The sequence below is a fragment of the Chelonoidis abingdonii genome, chromosome 2, assembly GCF_003597395.2.
Source record: "Chelonoidis abingdonii isolate Lonesome George chromosome 2, CheloAbing_2.0, whole genome shotgun sequence".
NCBI lineage: Eukaryota > Metazoa > Chordata > Testudines > Testudinidae > Chelonoidis > Chelonoidis abingdonii.
The window spans coordinates 176,624,038-176,640,654 of NC_133770.1; positions in this window are offsets into that span (position 1 = coordinate 176,624,038).

The window sequence follows — 16,617 nt, forward strand, 5'->3', positions numbered from 1 at the left end:
GTGGATTCTCCATCATTAGACATATTTTAATTGAGTGTTTTTCTTAAAGCTATGATCTAGGAATTATTATGGGGAAGTTCTATGGCCTGTGTTACATAGGAAATCAAACTAGATCATTATAATGGTCCCTTCTGGCTTTGGAATCTGAGTCTTTAAAATACTTATTAAAAAAACAACCTCTAGATTACTCATATGCACATGATTGCAGGATCAAGTCCTTAGTCAAAATAGGTTTATTCTTATACATACATACATGCACGCACACAGATTTGGAAAACATTGAAACAGAGCCTGTGAAGAATTTGGAAAGCTCTAATATTATTGAGTGTTCTTTTGTGACCTCTGCTGTTTGGATTTAATACTGTGCCTTCAAAAAATGTATCTGAAAGTGAGTGTTGGTTATAGTTTCACTCTCATCCCAGCAAAATCAGAGAAGGTACAAACACATATTTGTTTATATTATTTACTACATTGTCTATATCTGTATTTTATACTTCAGTTCAAGTGACCTCTCTTCTTTAATACAAAATACAAGATGTCACAATTCCCAGCTGAAATGACAAGATAAAATATGTAGTCTATTTGAACTTTTTTGTGTTCATGATTTCAAGTTTGTGTTCAACTAGTTGTTACTCTCATGAAAGAATGTGTTTAAAATAAAATATTTTCTATTTAAAAATATTAATGCATAAAAAGAACTGATGTTCTCAATGAGAGAGAAATCACTCTGTACATACTCTCTCTTTGCGCAATTGGTGCTGTAGTATAAGCCATGTAGGTAAAGCCTATCCTCACCCCAACATTATTAGGTCTTGTGGCGCGGGGGACGGGGGGAGTCTGGTTTTTGTATGGAAAATTGCCTTTCTATGAAATGGAAATTTTTGTGGGGGTGGGAAAAATCCTATTTTCATTGACTTTTTTAAGGTTTTTAAATATATATTTTTAAAAAACCTGAATGTCTCGGTGTTTCAGAAAGTCAACATTTTTTGACAGCCAAAGACAAATAATTGTCAGTTTCTCAAAGGACAGTTTTTGAAAAAATAATTGTTATAATTGAAATTTTTTGCAGGAAAGAAAATCCTTTTCCAGGCAGCTCTCTAATTATTATAAGTTCCTAGAGTAAGGGAGACACCATGTGCCCTGGAAGGAGAGAGAGCAAGAATTGCAGAAAGAAAGGAGTTTACAAATATTGGGAGTAGAGAAGGAAATAGAAGGAGAGGGTTTAGAAATGGAAAATCCCAGCTAAAATGTGGTGCTGTGTATATGAATTCTTTAACCATTCTAAAGAGAATGTTAGGACTGATTCTGCTTTCACTTACACCACTGTAGATCAGGAATGACTGATGTAAAATCCAGGATCAAGCCACGGGTAAATGAGGAAAAGCAGAATCACATCTAAAATTCTCTGCCCCTCTTCCAGGACTTGGTATTTTTGGATTTATTAAGTTTTATAGTACCTGTGCTTGCAGGTATCTTCAAAATCATTGCTCATGAAGCACCTGTGATTGATATGCAGCTTTAGGCATATTCTCACTACATTGCTTATGCTGGTATAAATCAGAAATAACTCCAATTAATTCAGCAGAATTACAGTGGTATAAAGTGGATGTAAACAAAAAGAGAATTAGGCCCCATAGGGCCAAATTTTGTTTTCTTACACAGGTGTAAATCTAGAGTAACTCAGCTGAAGCCAATGGAATAACTAAATCTATGTGGCTGCAAGCAACAACAGCAGATGGTCCATATTGTGAACAGAGCCTCTCCTTTCTCTCTCATAATTAGTCTATTTCCATCATTGGCAATTGCTGATTGCCAAGATATGTCCTGTTTGTGTACATAACTTGTTTCACTCTGTGAGATTGCTGCATTTGTGACATCACAGTCATTTCCAAGGTTCTCTACTACTTTTGAGGAGGTCTGCGATAAAGGAGATCCCACAGTCTGGTCTCAAATGTAAAGATAATTAATATTCCTTCTGGACTCATGATCAAAGAACTGAATCCAGTTGCATTCCCACATTCTTATTTCCCCTTTCAATGTATTCCAAGCTCTTTTTTTAAACTCAAAGTGTTGTGTATTTTTTTTCAGGGAACTTTCCTGACCCATTTCCAATAAATAAGGGAATGAAGTGAATATCTCTGGCCATTCTACAATCCTCTCCTGGCTAGCCATTTGGAAAATGGCTGTGTCCTTTGTGTGACACATATGATTATGTTATTGCCAGGGAAAGATAGTGATTTCCTTTTTCCTTGCTGGCGTTACATTTAGTCATAAGACCTGGTTGACATGGTGACTATGGAACTGTACATATTTGGGTATAATATAGTAAAATCAGAGAAGGGCTCAACCTGCAAATTCTGATTCAGACCCAAGCTTTCTCAAAGTATGGGAGCATTTGATACAGGGTGAAATCTGGCACCACTGAAGTCAAAGGGAGTTTTGCCATTGACTTCACTGGAGTCAGGATTTGAGCCCCCATGTTTTTGTTCAAGCCTATCCCTGACTCAAATATTTCTAGATGTTGTTACTAGGATTACTTAGAGCAGCATAAAAAGAAGATCCTGTCAGGATGACAGAGGAGGGCATGTCCCTCAAATAAGACAACACACAGAAGGCTGTTCTTAGTAAGATAGCAGGGCAGCTGATGATATATCAACAGATCCTCAACTAGTGTACACCAGGTTAGCTCTGTTGAAGCCAAGGGAGCTACATTGATTTACACCAGCTGGGCATGAGGCCTGTTTGTAGTTGCAGGAATAGCAATGACACTTTCAGTATATTTGGTCTCCTCTAGCTGTCATAGGCAAAATATGAAAGGTTACAAGAATTTGTTCAGATACGCATCCAAAAGTCTGGGGTCCAAATCCTCAACTGACATTAACTGGTGGCAATCCATAGGGTCCAAAATGCTTGATTACTATTTCTCCCTCCCAAGTATGTTCTATTTCCCTGAACCAAGCTCCTTTTCCTTGCCCTCCATACAGAATTCCTCCTCCTCACTGCCATTTATCTTCAGAACCCTCTAATAAGCCATCTACTTTTGCTGTTTCCATTACAAGGTTTGATGAGTCCAAGCACATGTTCTCCTTGCATGGGATGCTATTCATAGCTCACATGTTCAGGGTATTCTCCAATCAGAGTTGCCCTAGAATGTTTTGTGTGTTCCTGAGGAAAAAGCCCCAATATGTACAATATTTTGATAGAACAATATGATGGGCCCAAGACAGAGCGGGACTGCCAGGTCTTGAAAATGGTTTGGGTGTGTGTGTGCTGGGGAATAGTGCGTAAGAAGGATATTTTAAAGCAGAGGTGGGCAAACTGAAGCCCGCGGGCCACATGCGGCCCACAAGACCTTCCTTCCCAGCCCTTGAGTTACCAAGCAGGGAGGCTAGCCCCAGTCCCATCCCTGCTGTCCCCACTCCCCTGCAGCCTCAGCTCACCGTGCCCCCAGCGCTCTGGGCTGTGGGGCTGCAAGCTCCAGCCAAGCAGCATGGCTGCAAGAACCACCAGCCTGCTCCGGTGCTCTAGATTGTACGGTGGCATGGCTGGCTCCAGCCGGATGACGTGGCTGCCAGTCCTGGTGCTCTGAGTGGCATGGTAAGGGGGCAGGGAGTCCCGGAGGGGGGGGCAGGCAGGGGACAGGGAACAGGAGGCAGTTGGATGGGGTGGAGATTCTGGGGGGGGCGGTCAGGGGATGAGGAATGAGGGGGGTTAGGCGTGGGAGTCCCAGGGGGCCTGTCAGAGGGCGGGGGTGTGGATAGGGGTCAGGGGACAGGGAACAGAGGGGGTTGGATGGGTTGGGAGTCTGAGGGGGGCAGTCAGGGGATGGGAAGTGGGAGGGGGAGGATAGAGAGTGGGGGCCAGGCTGTTTGGGGAATCACAGACTTCCTTATCCAGCCCTCCATACAGTTTCAGAACCCCAATGTGGTCCTCAGGCCAAAAAGTTTGCCCACCCCTCTTTTAAAGCATTCAGGTTCAGTTCAGGGGAAGAAACTGTAGCGTGAACCAGTACTTAATTTGTTAGATACAGTTCTTCCACTCCAAACTTTCTCTTTCAATCACTCCTCTGACCTTCCCATCAGTTACTTGTAAATATTTTTGCAACAATATTTTTGAAAGCTTTCCTAAAGTAAAATGGGCCAAACCAGTGATGTCCAGGTGAAACACAACAGCATTTGTCCCAAGACTTGGACCATGAATAGCCATGTTAGAAAGGAGTTCGCTGTTCACTGATAAATATATTTATTTTATTTATTTTAAGTTTCAGATATTGGGCCAGATCCTCACTGGTGTAAATCATGTACCTCTGACATCAGTGGAGCATCTCTGATTTCCATGAGCTGAGGATAAGGCCCATGGATCTGATTCTCTCCTGTCTTATGCCTTTTCTTATCCCTGTGCAAAGTGGATGCAAGCTGCTATCAAATCAACATTCTCTCCTCACTTTCAGTAGTGGTGGTGGTTTACATTCACTTTGCACAGGTGCAAATGAAGGTGCAAGGCAATGAAGAATCTGCTTTTTGCATACGCTTGTTTATTGATTTTTAAATCTGACTATATTCACTGATTTTTGTTAGAATGGGTTCCTGTCTGCATCCTGTATCACTTGCCATACCGGTATTGCCCTGGCCTCTTCCTTTGTCATTCAGTGTTGAACGCATTCTACAACAATATGCATTACCTCACCTTTTGGGGGCGAAGCCAGACCTTTTGGCACCTGCTCCCCTATTTGGTGTAAACATTGCTTGTGCCAATCAGAGGCGAACACACACAGGTTTTGGGGTCTGTCCACTATGACACTTCTGTGATGTCATAGTGGGTATTTTAGGGGTTGCCCTGCCATGTGCAGGCAGAGAGAGGAGAAAACGTGTCCCGTGTATCCCGTGTATGCCGTGTATGCCGTAACCGAGCCTGATCACCTCGAAGCCTCTCTCTCAGCTCACGTGTTTCAAATAGAGCTTCTACGTTTGCCGGTCGTGATGTGTTGGTTTGTATTTGTAAGTATCAGTTATTACTAAATGCTGCATTTTGTTTGTAAATATTGTTAGTAGATATTTTAGGCATTGTGTGTTTTAGGTTTTGTTAACTCTATTAGCTAATCATAAGCTGCTCTCTTACCCCTTGTAACTATCCCCAATAAAATTTAAAATTGATTAATTTTAGTTGTGTGTGTGTCTGCAGTTTGCCTCGTGACCCAGACTCCCCTTGCATCTCTTACCTATATAGTCTGTTGCCACGTGCAGCCTGGTAAATAACAGGCCTGCATTTTTTTTTTTTTGCCCCTGCGAATACGTGGCAATCTACAATTTTTATTATAATTTCATTTGACTTTTTAAAGTTAAACAAAATAAAAATCCATAAGTCAGACCCTTAATTGGTGTTGCAGCTATGCAAATGTACAGGTGCTGAGCTTCTGTTTATTTAGCTTAAGTACTTTTAGGGACCCCTCTACCATAGTATCTGAGCACCTGAGAATCTGGCCTCATGCAATTAGGGCAAACTTCAGACCCTTACTGGTGTTCATAAACTCACATGCTGAAGCTCTACTTTGGGGAAGGGAGGGACTAAAGGCTTGATTCAAAGACAGTTAAACTCACTGGAAAGTATCAGAGGGGTAGCCGTGTTAGTCTGGATCTGTAAAAGCAGCTAAGAGTCCTGTGGCACCTTATAGACTAACAGATGTTTTGAAGCACGAGCTTTCGTGGGTGAATACCCACTGGATCAGACCTCTAATCAGCCCTTACTGTGCCTTATTTGAGCTTATCATCTTTATATGGTGAAACTGCTGTTCTAACTTGACCTTGTATGCAGAGCTGGGCAGGAAACATATTTCATAGCCTGTGAAAAATTCTGAGATTTCAAAAAAACTGTCTGAGTCTCCCACATCCAAGGTGAATGCCTTAATCAATGGGCTTTGATTATTCTAAGGTGCATGGGTGGGTTTTTCTCTCTCTCCAGTTATGACCAGAGAGTCCATCTGTGATGCTTTGTCCAGTGAAAGCTTCTTCTAAACTGATATGGTCCCATAAAAATTTTTGGGTTTGACAAATCAGTATTTTCTGATAAAAAATGGTTTTGACAAAAAATTCTTGATCAACTCTACTTATAAGTAGTACACGGTTTTTGGATAATTTAAAAAAATCTAAAAACCGATGCTGAAATTATAAGAATGGCCATACTGGGTCAGACCAGTAGTTCATCTAGCTTAGTATCCTGTCTTCTGATAATGGCTAATGTCGGTACCCCAGAGGGAATGAACAGAACAGGTAATCATAAAGTGATCCATTCCCTGACTTCCTGTCTCAGCTTCTAGCAAAACGGAGGCTAGGGACACTCAGAGCATGGGGGTTCCATCTTTGACCATCTTGACTAATAGCCTATCCTTCATGATGGACCTATCCTCTGTGAATTTATCAAGTTCTTTTTTGAACCCTGTTATAGTTTTGACCTTCACAACATCCCCTGGCAATGAGTTCCACAGGTTAACTGTGCAATGTGTGAAGAAGTACTTTCTTTTGTTTGTCTAAAACCTGCTGTCTATTAATTTCATTGAGTGACCCCTGTTTCTTGTGAAGGGGTAAGTAAAACTTCCTTATTCACTTTCTCAACATCAGTCAAGATTTTATAGACCTCTATCATATCCCCCCAAGCTGAAAAGTCCCGGTCTTTTTAATCTCTCCTCATACCGAAACTGTTCCATAGCCTTAATCATTTCTGTTGCCCTTTTCCATACCTTTCCCAATTCTAATATCTCTTTTGATATGAGGAAATCAAATCTGCACGCAGTATTCAAGATATGGGCATACCATGGATTTATATAGAGGCAACATGATATTTTCTGTCTTATTATCTATCACTTTCCTAATGATTTCTAACATTCTGCTATCTTTTTAGACTGCCACTGCACATTGAGCAGATATTTTCAGAGAACTATCTACAATGATTCCAAAATCTCTTTTTTTGAGTGATACAGCTAATTTAGACCCAATCATTTTGTATGTCTAGTTGGGATTATGTTTTCCAGTGTACATTACTTTGCATTTCTCAACACTGAATTTCATCTGCCATTTTGTTTCCCCTTCACCCTGTTTAGTGAGATCCCTTTAACTCAGGGGTTGGCAACCTTTCAGAAGTGGTGTGTCGAGTCTTCATTTATTCACTCTAATTTAAAGTTTTGCGTGCCAATTATGCATTTTAATGTTTTTAGAAAGTTTCTTTCTGTAAGTCTATAATATATAACTAAACTATTGTTGTATATAAGGTAAATAAGGTTTTTAAAATGTTTAAGAAGCTTCATTTAAAATTAAATTAAAATGCAGAGCCCCCGGGACGGGTGGCCAGGACCTGGGCAGTGTGAGTGCCACTGAAAATCAGCTTGCATGCTGCCTTTGGCACGCGTGCCATAGGTTGCCTACCCCTGCTTTAACTCTTCGCAGTCTGCTTCGACTTAGCTATCTTGAGTAATTTTGTATCGTCTGCCAATTTTGCTACCTCACTGTTTACCCCTTTTTTCCAGATCATTTATGAATATGTTGAACAGCACCAGTTACAGTGCAAACCCCTGGGAACCCCACTATTTACCTCTCTCCACTGTGAAAATTGACAATTTATTTCTACCCTGTGTTTCCTATCTTTTAACCAGTTATTGATCCATGACAGGACTTCCCTCTTATCCCATGACTGCTTATTTTGCTTAAGAGCTTTGTTGTTGTTGGGTGAGATTTAGCCTCTGCTATGCTGGAGGTCAAACTAGATTAACATAATCCAGCCTTAAAAATCTATGAAAAGTAGTAAATTCACATTGATCTAGAATGGTATTGAATAAAGTTAATAGAATTTTTATTAAGACACAACCACTGGAATGGAATTCACTACTTTGATGAATTAAATATCTATTTCATTTTTACAGTCTACAAAGTGTTTGGTTAGTAGCCATAGCAATTTACAGGTGTTAAATTAGTCACAAAGGGGCTTCCCAGTTCCCTGATGCAACAGAAACATTTTGAAAACTACAATGAAAAAACTTAAAAAATTCAATATAAAGACTGTAAAGTTGAAAAGCATGGTAAGTACAACCAAGATCTATGTGCGTTTGACATTTCATAAAATGAGACAAAGAGTGCAATACAATTTGCTACTTCAACGAAAAGGTTTGTTTCAATATTTTCATTCAGCGTAAAGTGTTTTGGGATAGTAATGGTAATTAAATGTTGTAAATGTAATGACCAATTATTGCTGAGCAAATAAAAGATATTTTAATAAAAAATTCATTCATCTTGGAACTTCAACCTGCCTCTTCTGTACTATATGGCAGATACTTTAACCACTAGACTACAAAGAATTGGGTTAACAAGAATGAGAATTTCAAGGAGTAAAACTAGCCCCAGGAAAGATCTTCTCTTATTGCATGAATGCAATAAAGACGTGAGAAGACTTATGTGGGAAAATGTAATAAAATTTTGACTATAAAGGCTACAGAGTTCAAAGTCTGTTCCCAAGTGTGTACTCAAATCTAGGTGTGTGCAAAACCTCATGCAAATTGGACTTAATTTACTTTGTGTTCTGCTTCTTCAATAATAAAAAGTGAGATTAATAATTTTCCTTCATCTGTAAATAGCTCTAAATAGAATGATTAGGTCTTGGCAAAACCATAAAAGGGATACAGTCCAAATACTCAAATGTTTGATGATAAGAAGCCAACACCCTAGATTTCTAATAAATTTTGGCCTTCTGCAGTCATAACTCTTGTCAGTTTCCCATAAAAGCTTGTCTCTCTCACCAACAGAAGTTGATCCAATAAAAGATATTACCTCATCTACATTGTCTCTCTAGTTTGCCATAGGCTATTTACCTTTATCCTCTCATAGCTATTCCAATATTCCTATAGCAGACTGCACAAATGGTCCCTCAAAACCTACTGCCTTCTTTCTACACCTAATGAGCATATGAGACTTTCACTTTAAATTAATTTTATTTTATCTGAAGGAAATTGGAAGAAAATCCAAGTCTCCAGGAGACAGATCATACCATGTGTTTCCTCTGCAACAGTTAGCAGCCAGAGCTGGGTGAGAAATTTTTTTCTCATCCCAGGATTATATTCAATTTTTTGAAAAGTTTTCCATCCCAAATCAGGACAAAGTAAAAATCTCAAAAATGTTCATGAACCTAGAAATCAAAGAGAATTTCAGTTTGGATCAACTGAAACACTATGTTGAAATGTTTTGTTTTTGGTCATTGCAAAATGTTTCATTGTTTTTTGAATCATTTTTAATGTTTGGTTAAAACTTTAACTCAGCCTAAATTTCTCAATGAAGTCATTTTGAATCAGGAAAGCATTTTTTTTTCATTTTAAAAAGTCCTAATGAATGTTTCAACAATTTTAAAACTTTTTCAACATTTTTAAGTTGAGAAATTCATCAAACTGACCCATTCCCATGACTAGTTGCAGTGTTGACAAATCCACATTTTTGCGTGGGGAAAACACCTACAAGCGATGGGGTTCTTTTGACAAGACAACTCTGAGAAGAAAATGGTTTCTGCTAAACTGCTCTTAAGCATGTAAAAAAGTAGTACATGGAAAACAAAGGCAGAACAGTTTCAAGCTACATCCACCACAAACTATGATTAACTGTATTTATAAGCTGGTAATTTATATATTATACAGTATTGCTTTTCCTATTGTAATAACAATGTTCAAACATCATCACTTGGACTGAATCTAATTCTGCAGAGTTAAGGTCATGAGCCTATACCACTTAAGGAAAGCAGGAGAAGTGCCTCGTTTAGCTGGTAGCTGTAGTGGACTAATCCCCTCTGTGGACCAATCACTAGACCGGGAGACACTCTACACAGTGAACAATGGATTACTCTGTTATACACCTCCAGCCAACATTCTGTAGAGAATAGTATATGTATACCTCCTGCTACTAACATAGAGGGACAGGTTCATCCAAGTTTGCAAAGGGAAGAGTGATTTACAGACTGGCCTCTCCTCTTTTGCAGTCTTCTGCTATGTAGGAGCTTTTAGGTTATGACTACACAGCCTACTGGTTAAAACTCCTGCAGAGATGTACTGAATCATCTCATTGTCACTTGCCCTGACCACACCTCTTACTGGCCAGTGCTATCCACTTTTAGCACTGCAGTCATTCCCTACTGATCAGAGGGTGCATTGTGACTAAGTCACCTTCTGAAGGATTTTCCACCTCAGGGGACCTGCGTGTTAAGTTATGCCAGTATAAGCAGAATTTAACTGACTGAATGGAAATTATATATATAATGGATGACAGTAACAGAACGTTATTTCACAATCCAATCCTGAAGTCCTTCCTCAGGTGTACCTCTCAGTGAAATCAATGGGAATTTTGCCCATGGAAGCAATTCAGTATAAGGCCTTTTGTCCTTAGTAGTTTACATAAGAACAGAGGAATCATAACTCAGGACAACGTGAAGCCGCTAATGTACAGGATAGATTTGTTATTGTATGCGAAAACTCTTATTCACCTCTTATATGAATCTGTTGTTTGCCTGCACTATTTCAATGCAAACCATGGTGGTCCATTAGAGTTTAGCCTATATCCCAAACTGCTTTGGAAAGGTAGTCACATTAACTTCACAATCTGCAGTGTTGGGGGTGCCAGCTTTGTCAATGACTCAGACAGTGATTAAACACAGAAGTATTTTTTCCTACGTTTATGAAATGTAAAGATATTTGTTTTGATTCCATCACTGTCACCTCATTAGGCACCAGGCAAGTTAGGTTATACACTGAATTGGTTTTGCACTAGGTTTTGTTTACTTTTCAAAAATTAACATGGTAATTCTCTGTAATAAAATTCATGGTTTACATAGATATCAAAAGCCATCGTCCATTATTCTACTTAATGTTACAGCTTTAGAATGTGCACTAACTGCTCTGTTTATAAAGCAGTTGGATGGAGCACTTAGACCACTGTGTGTCACATCCCAGCTCCACTCCATTTTAAGAAACAGCATGGAATGCCAAAATTAAAAGACCTTTCCATTTAAAATTTCTCCCTGCTCACAGAAAGGTGAAACTGAAGAATCATTTCCCTAAACTCTCTCTTTCCTCATGCATTGGCTACAAAAGCCAATCTTGGTAAAAAGATAAGGGTTTCCTGCTGTAAAATCTGTAGAACTGATGAGGATTCATTATTCAGAGCTAGGCTGGTGATGTTTCTTTCCTTAAAATTCAGCATATAGCAGCCTAGAGTAAATGATATACATAGATAAGAGGCCTATTTTGGAGGTAGGTAGGTCGCTATATATTTTATACTTCAAGGCTAGGTCCTGGCCACCAGTACAGGTCCTCTTGTTGCTCAATGCAAATGGGCCATAAAGCTGATCTAACCAGGCAGTTTGGGATTCATCCTGCATAGAGGCTGTATCAGGGTGTTTCTGGAGGCATAGTCACAAAGCTGCTGTACTCTGGCAACCCTTCAGCTGCCGTAGTTGCTCCTTAGGGATCATTACCAGTCACGGAGTTTAGAGCAGCCTTTGTGAGGCTCCCCTAACTTAGGCCTGGTCTGCACCTAAAACTTAAGTCAACCTAGCTGCATTATTCAGGGGAGTGAAAAATTCTTTGCCCTGAAAGACATAGTAAAGCCAACCTAGGACTCATTGTAGACACTGCTAGATCATTGGAAGAATTCTTCCATTGACCTAGGTACCTCTTCCTGAGGGAATGGATTTACTACAGTGATGAAAAACTCCCTTCCCATGCTGTAGTGTCTACACTGCAGCTGTGCCACTCCAGAGCTTGTAGATATACATACCCCTACACTGGGAGTCAAGCCAGCCCCTGGGTGGTGTTTAGACACTTTTTGCTCTCCCCTTATCCTCACCTGGTCCTGCACAAAACACAGCTCAGGCAGACCTGAGGACTGGAGGTAAGATTAATTGATCTACCTATATACTGATCCTTATCCTTATCTGAGTTACACCAAAGTAAAACAGGAGTAACTCTACTGAAGACAATGGAGTTACACAGGTGTAAGTGAGAGAAGAACAAGGTCCACTAACGTCTGGGTGCAGAAAGCCTGTTCATAGTAGTTAGAGCAGGAAAAATCTGGTAAGGAAACTAGATTTTTGGACAGACCAAACAATGTTAACATTGGCAAATAACTGATATCTCGCAATGACATTGTAGGAGATGACATGATTCCATAAGGCCAAGGCAGCTTTCAAATTCAGGGTTTAACCCCTATTTCTCCAAATTACTTTATCATGATCCACAAATCTATCTTCAGGGTTCATGGGAGGAGCCACACACCAACTGGCAGCCTGCTGACAATTTCTTACCTAAGACCTATGAAGCCAGGGCCCAGTGTGAGGCTGTGCCCCTGAGATCTGATTGGTGGAGTCCCAGAGCAGCTGATTGGCCCACTGGCCCTACTTAAGCCAGCAGCAGAACAGGAAGCTGTCAAAACACGTAGGTTCCATCCTGTCTGGACTGTGTGCCTTGTTCCTTCTACTCCTGCTCCTTCAGCTTCATTTCCTGGCTTCCCAGCCGGGCATGACTCCTGGGATCTAACTTGTGGTTCTGCTCTCCAATTTGTCCTGCTTCTGATCCCTGATATCCTGGCCCACCCAACTCTTGAATCTTATTGCATGACTGTGGACCCTGGCTCCTCCTACTAGGTCTGGCTTCCTATAACCAAGGCATGACAGCTTGTTTGGACAACAATAACCCTGAAAGGCCAAGCCCAGAGCAAGAAGGATGGACTCAGCAGCAGCACCACCACAGCCATCGGACAGAAGCATGGGACTTGCCCAAATGGGCTTTCCACCTCCAGGTGGAGGCCAAGTTGAGCAGTTGACCTTGGAGAACCAGCAGCTGCAGGAGCAAGCAAGACAGCTCAGTGGCAAGAATACCTCTCTGAACACAGTGCACAAAGACTTGCCCCAGACAGGGGCCTGTATTACCCTTTGCCCAAATGGTTCAATGAGAACTGCAAGCGGTTTTCATGACCCAAACCTGGGATTTCATGACCCAATGCTGCCTTCTGCTTCTCATGCATCCCTGGACCTATGCCTCTGACTGGACCAAGGTGGGCTTGGTAATCAGGCTGCTGAGAGACGTGTTAGACTGTATCTCCCACTTCTGGAAGGCCATAGCCTAGTGCTGTCAAATTGGGATGCCTTTCTCCAATCAATGTCAGCCATCTTCAATGATCCACACCAAGTTGAACAGCTAAAGCCGCCCTGAGGGGACTCCAGCAGGGGCAAGGCACAGTGACTTCTATGTAGTGCACTTCTAACTCATAGTGGGTACAGAATGAAGCATCACAACTATATCAGTTCTGATGGGGCTTGAAGGAAGAAATCAAAGACTAACTGGCCAGTTTAGAGATGCCAACAGGCCCTCGTGCATCTCACCATCCACATAGATAATCAGCTGCAAGAATGAAGAGAAGAGAAAAGAGGTTCCCTTCAGCTGTGCCCCACCCCCCCACCTACACACACACCTGCATACCATGACCTCAGCTTCTGTATCACTTGCCGAACCCATGCAAGCTGATCTGGCTCGTCAGTGACTCACACCCAAAGAACAGGAATGGTGCGGAGAGTACCACATGTGCTTCTACTAAGGTGAACCTGGACACCCCATCTTGGCCCTGGGAGGCCATTTTCATGGAACTACTAGAATCCAGTAGTTTGACCATGCTGATGGTGGTAGATCACTTTTCTAAGATGGCTCACTTTAACCTCCATGGAGGAAGCCGCCTGGCTCTGGATAAACAACATAGGCCATCTTCATGGCCTCCCTGATCATGTGACTTCGATCTGGGGGCCTCAGTTTACAGCCTGCTTCTGGCATAAGGCCTTACTTTTCTTAGGAGTCCACACATACCTGTCATCTGTCCACCATCCTCAGTCAAACAGCCAAAGGCAAAGAATCAGCCAGCTCCTCGAACAATACTCTCAGTGCTACATCAGCTATCACCAGGATGACTGATCTTCATTATTACCCTATGCAGAGTTCTCACACAATAATGTGGACTTTGCATCCACAGCCCCTTCTTTATCAATTATGGGTACCACACCCAATTTCACCTGCATCTACCCATGTACTCCCCCCAACCCATCTGCCTTGGACCTAGTACAACACATCTATCACATTTAAGAGAATGTAAAGGGACACTCTGAAAAAACAAAAAACAAAGAAGGACTACAAAATGCACATGGACGAGCAAAGACTGCATGGCCTCATACTCCATAGAACAAAAGTTATGGCTTTCAACATACACTTCTGCAAGGACAGACCCTTTTGGAAACTAGATTACCAGTTCCTTGGCCCACGTCGGATTTGGTGACAAATCAACCTGGTCACCTTTTGAGCTCCATCTCCCTCAGTCCCTTGGAGTCCACCCCATATTCCACATCACACTTATAATACCATACACCAAGAACACACTTCCCCTTAGCGGCAAAATACAGAGTCAGGAGGAATATTTTGTTCACAAAGTCCTTGACTCTAAATTCAAGCAGAGCAAATTGTGGTACCTGAGTGACTAGGAAGATTACAGCCTGGAGTAATGCACTTGGGAGCCAGCTGAAACATTCATGCTAATGTCCTGGTTTCTGCCTTCCAGAGCACACCCCTAGGGTGGGAAAGGGATGATTCTATGACCGTGAGGTCTCGATCCCAAGTCCACAGGAGCAGCCACGCTGACAGTTACCCAGAAAGCCCAGCCCAAGTATGAGGCTTTGAGGTCTGATTGGTGAAGTCCCAGAGTGGCTGATTGATTAAACCAGCAACAGGAAGAAGAAAACTGTCTGAATAACTGGGCTCCATCCTGCTTCCACTGCCACACCCCAGGCTTGATTTGCTGGCATCCCAACCAGGAGTGACTCCTGACATCTGATTCGTGGGTCTGATCTCCAGTTTGTTTCCTGCCTCTGACTCCCTGGTATCTTGACCTGGCCTGACTCTGGTGCCTGACTCATTCTGATCTGCTTTTGACCTCCCGATGTTCTGACCAACCAATTTCTGACTCCTGTCTCATTACTGCAGACTCTGGTTCTGACTACTCAGTCTGGCTGCCCATGACTTGGTTGTGACAATTTAGCCTCATGAGACAGAAGATGGTTTGTGCTGCATGTAACCTCTGATCCTATCTGGAGTTTCCCACTAGGACAGGCCTGCACAACTTGTAAAGCAGCGAGGGCCATATTACTCCAAAGAAAACAGCTGAGGGCCAAACCTCCATGGCCCCGTGGACTCCCCCCCAGTGCCAAGCCCCCCCGAAACACAACACCCAGCCCCCAGCGCCGCCCAGACCCCCTGAAATACTCCCCCTCTTCCCTCCCTAGCACCGCCTGCTCCACGGAAACAAACTCTCCTTCCCCAGCACTGCCCCACTGAAACAACGGTATTGAACCTTGATAATATTTTACAGCGGGCCTCTAAGGTAGTATAATTAAGGTAAAAGAAAAATGTCTTTTTGCTAGAAGTAGAATAAGATCTTCCCCCAACTTTGTAATCAATTGCCCTGTTGAATGAATGAGGTGTGACTGAGGAAGGCGTAGAAGACAGGCACCTCCAGACAGCTGCAACCCTTGGAGAGGGGATGGGAGCCAGACCAGATCAGTAGAACAGGTCAGCCACTGACTCCTCACTCGCCTCCTCAGCCCTTCACCGAACTGGTTTGCCTTCTCAGCCTCTGCCGCTGCCACTGCCCGCCCGCCCACTCGCCTCCTCAGCCCTCCTCCCCTGTCGTCTCCTCACCCCCCGCCACTGCCCACCCACCTCTTCAGCCCCCCTCCCTCACACACTGCTTCCCTACTCACCCCCCACGGGCCGCACAGTGAGCCCACGCGGGCCGCATGCAGCCCCCGGGCAGCATGTTATGTAGGCCTGCACTAGGATATTTCATCTTCGTATTCAATTGGCACTAGAGTATCAGACTATAGAAGAAATTTTCCAGCTTACAGAGTCTTCACAGGAGGGGGGGGACTCTGTAGTGTAAGCAGAGCAAAGAGTAGCTTAAGCTTCTGTCTCCATTTCTTTTTGTTCCTCTTTTATTGCTGTCTGTCTGTTAGCCCAAGAAAATAAAAATAGGTGTATGGTTTATCTGTGTCTGCTCTTAATTTGCTTTTTAACATAAGTTGATAGAAAAAGAAAGATCCCATGGGCCAGATCCCAAGTAATTTTAGCAAATGGAAAATCCACAGGGAAACAGAATCTATTGTAAATCCAGAGCAGCTGCAATAAAGTAAGTGGGATTGGAATTTGGCCCATCATATGCATATTGTGCATACAATATGACTTCTAAACAATTAAATGTATCTTGTTAATAATACTTTGCTTCTTCCTTCTGAGAAGCAGCACCTTCCTTCTAAAGTTCTCAAACATTTTACAGACTCTAATTTAACTTACAGCATCATTGTGAGTTGGGGAAGTATTATACTAACTTCACAAACAGTGAAACTGAGTCAGAGAGGGTAAGTGATGTATCTAATATACCTAATACAACACAGCAAGTTTTCTAGTAAAGGTGGGCCTTTCACTAAAAGTTGAAGAAATTTTTCACTAAGCTGGTTGAAAAATGGGGTAATTTAAAAAAAATTAAAACAGCAAAAGTTTATTGAGCT